Source organism: Cryptomeria japonica, chromosome 3, assembly GCF_030272615.1.
Source record: "Cryptomeria japonica chromosome 3, Sugi_1.0, whole genome shotgun sequence".
Taxonomy (NCBI): Eukaryota; Viridiplantae; Streptophyta; class Pinopsida; order Cupressales; family Cupressaceae; genus Cryptomeria; species Cryptomeria japonica.
Genome location: NC_081407.1, coordinates 681,168,614 through 681,172,494, shown reverse-complemented (window position 1 = coordinate 681,172,494; position 3,881 = coordinate 681,168,614).

Below are 3,881 nucleotides of genomic sequence, written 5' to 3'. Positions count from 1 at the left end.
GCATTACGATACAGGCATTAATGAGTTTCGTGACAAAATGATGTGCATTTTGAAACATTGTTTACTTACCTAGACAATGACGTGAAAAAGTAGTTTGGACTAGACAACGCTTTCTCATAGCCTTGCATGAAATAAACCCATATGACAGACGTAAGAGTATCAGCTGGGTTGAGTGATTCTATCTTATCCATATTATATAACTAGCACTTGCACTTTGGTGTGCAATGGGTATGCCGAATAGGTATGGAAGGTCAAATCGAATTTTTTTTAGTGTATTATTTGCATGCATTTTTGTTGTACATGAGTTCAATTATTTGCATACGTTTCTGTAGTACATGAGGTCAATTGAGGAAATTTAGAAAATAATGTTGTTTGTACAACAAAGGTATCAATGGGGAAGTGATAATTAAATCAAGAAGATAATCATGCTCCATTACGAATCTGGAGTCATGTTATGTTTGCAATAGGTAGAGAGGGAGATATATATATATATATATAGAGAGAGAGAGAGAGAGAGAGAGAGAGAGAGAGAGAGAGAGAGAGAGATGGAAGAGGAAATAGTGAGAGATAAAGCTAGAAAGGTAAAGATATGTCAATATAGAGGTCTAGGGAGAGGGAGAGGGAGAGGGAGAAAGGGATACATGTCTAGAGATACAAGGGGAGATACCTTTAGGGAGAGGGAGAGGGAGAGAGGGACACATGTCTAGAGATACAAGGGGAGATACCTCTAGGGAGAGTGAGAGGGAGAGAGGGAGACATATTTAGAGATACAGGGGGAGATAGAAGAATAAACATTGAGATAAAGAGCTAGAGAGGTAAAGAGATGATGTGTGTGTGTGTGTGTGTGAGAGAGAGAGAGAGAGAGAGAGAGAGAGAGAGAGAGAGAGAGAGAGAGAGAGAGAGAGAGAGAGAGAGAGAGAGAGAGAGAGAGAGAGAGAGAGAGAGAGAGAGAGTTGTGTTTGAGTGTCTTGTGTTGTGTTTTATGAATTTATTGTCATATTCCCCCGTATTAGAGAAAGTTCAATTAGCAAAACGTTTATAAATTTTGATGTTCCTTTCAAAAATATTAAGATAAAATATTGTTGACTAAATCAAGCTTTGCACCTATTGAGATTAACTAGACAAACTATATTAGCTTATACCATAGAGATTAATTAGATAGACTATGTTAGCTTATATTGTTGCTTATATTAGATGAATCACATTACTATTAATGAGATATAAGATTTTATGCTCAAGAAACCATCCAAGTATATGTATGGTATCCATCAACTTTATATAAATTGTAGAAAAAATATTCATTAGAACTCTTAGGTCTTTGGAGGAATCAAATAGATTGATAGAATTAAGGTTGACAAAATTATTAAGATGGTTTGAAGAACATTATTCAATGGTTTTATAAGCTTTGTAATTTCCTAGGACCTTAATGTTTGAATGATACAAAATTAGATGTGATAGAAATTTTATTGGAACTAGATTTATATTTTTTTTGTTTTCATTCCCTTTTTTGAAAATGCATTATTATTTTGACATTTTGAAGTGTTGGAGGAAGTGTGGGAGGCCACATAATTCCAACCATTAGATTCAAATAGTTGAAGTTTAAGCTTTTTTAAATGCAAGCACAAATTCTACAATATAAATATTGGAAGCTAATTCCATAGTCATTAGTAGACTCATTATGCCTTTGAGAACGTTTAGTTAAATTAGTTAGTTGTTTCTTAGCCCATATTGACACATAAGTGTTGTAAGTGGCGGTTAGCTTGTCAAAATAACAGATAGAAATAGGAGCTAGGGATTAGAAGTATTCAATGGCATGGTCCTTAGGGTTCATAGAAATAATTTAGGTAAGACTTTATCTTCATATGTAACATCTAGACATGCATTATTAAAAGATTATAGGTGAATGTTTTGACAAACTTTTCCATAATATAGCTCAACTATAGCTACAATAAAGTCAATGGGCAAGGGTTGTGTAACAACCTCACATGTAAAAGATGTGCAAAGTGAAGGATTAAACACACTATCTAGTTAGAGTTACGATTTTCTTCTTAAGTTGATCAAACTATTTGACTAGCGTATTGAGAGTTTAGAAGTGTGGGTAGTAGTAGTATAAGAAGCTTGGATAGAATGAATGATGTATAAAAAGAGTGAGAGGTAAGAGAGAACGAAATGGTAGTAGAAGAGAAAATCATTCTATAAATGTAGAGTTGTCATAGAATGACAAGGAGGAATGGTAGTGTTTATATAGATATGAATAAATCCAAGTTTAAACTAAGAACTTTAACTTATAAATATGTCATCAAAATTTAATATTGTACACATCCATAAAATGATTATTTCACTAGTTTCAACCGAAGCATATACCTCATTTGAACCTTCCTCAACTACCTTAAACTCAAATATTCTTTGCTAATTTGTATGCTGCACTGCAACTACAATTATTTATGATATCATCACTACTAAGAAATATGTAGCTACATTGTGCATAAATGTATACTAGAGTAGTTGCTAACACCTGTGAGGAAATTCCCCATCCTTTTGGGATAGAGTGGGAAGGTTGTAAAGTGTAGCTTTAAACCTGCCAATTGCCAATTGCAAAGTCTCTAAAGCTTTTTCAATAAATCTATTTTGTTAATATCCTGTACTCAGGACGTTCCACGAGACAATATTTCTTTGAGGCATTCTGCCAAATAGCTCACCTGCCTTGTCGATGATTCCACATCTTGCATATCCTACAATCCTGGCATTCGGTCAAACAATTTTTCGAGGCATTTTGTCAAGCAGTTCGCGTGCCTTGTCTATGCGTACACTTTCTGCATACACATCTAGCAGATCAATTGCAGCTACATCTGACTAAATCCCTCTATCGTTTATCCTTGGATGTCCATGCCTTGTTCCAAACCTCTCATTTCCGCACAGGCTAGGAGGATGCTGGAAAAGTTTGCAGAGTTTAGATTTATACCTTCCAATTGCATTTGGTTGTATGTTTCTATATCATTTTGGACAAACTCATTTTCTGCATTTCCTGCAATCAAAGCATTCCATGAAACAACATTTCCTTGAGGCATCGCTCAAACAGTTCACATGCCTTGTCTATGCTTCCACATTTTGCACAGATGTCTACCTGAGCATTTCCAATTATAATATCTGACGATAATCCCCTCTCTTCCATAGTTCGATGGATTGCCCATAACCGATTTTGAAGCTCCCATTGTCGCTTCTTACAAAACAGTTTCATGTTCAAAATGTGAAGCAGCAATATTATTTTAAGCCATCACAGGCATCCACTTGACCTCGCGCGGGAATAGACTAAATTCAAACTTAACGGCGACTACTTTTCGAACGAGAACAAACGCTGGCGCTGGCAATAGGAACGAATGCTGACGACAGGAACGGGGCCCACAGCTGCCACTTAAGGGTCAAACCAACTTCGAGTGTCTTCGTTTCAACCAATGAAAAATAGTGAAAATCCACGGTTCGGATGGGTTTCATCGTCTTGCATCCTGTTTAGACACTTTTGAGCCGTTGATGGTAGAAGTAAGCTGATCTACTTCAGATAGGGAATGCCTTCCGCGTAAAAAGATATAATTTCATAAATATTTTGTCAAATGATTAAATTTTGTAATTCACAAAAGTTATATTTTATTTTTTTATTCATCAAAACATTGAAAATTTGTGTGTTTCATAAAAGTTAGAACAAACTCTCTACATATATGATAATATCTCATACTCCATTATCTTGGAAAGCTACATTTTCCCTTATTCTCATACATAAATCAAACTAATATTCTTTATATCCATTTATATGATAAATATTCAACTTGAAAATAGATTATGATGAGTGAGAACTCTATGAGAGTCCTCTAAAAATAGATTACCTA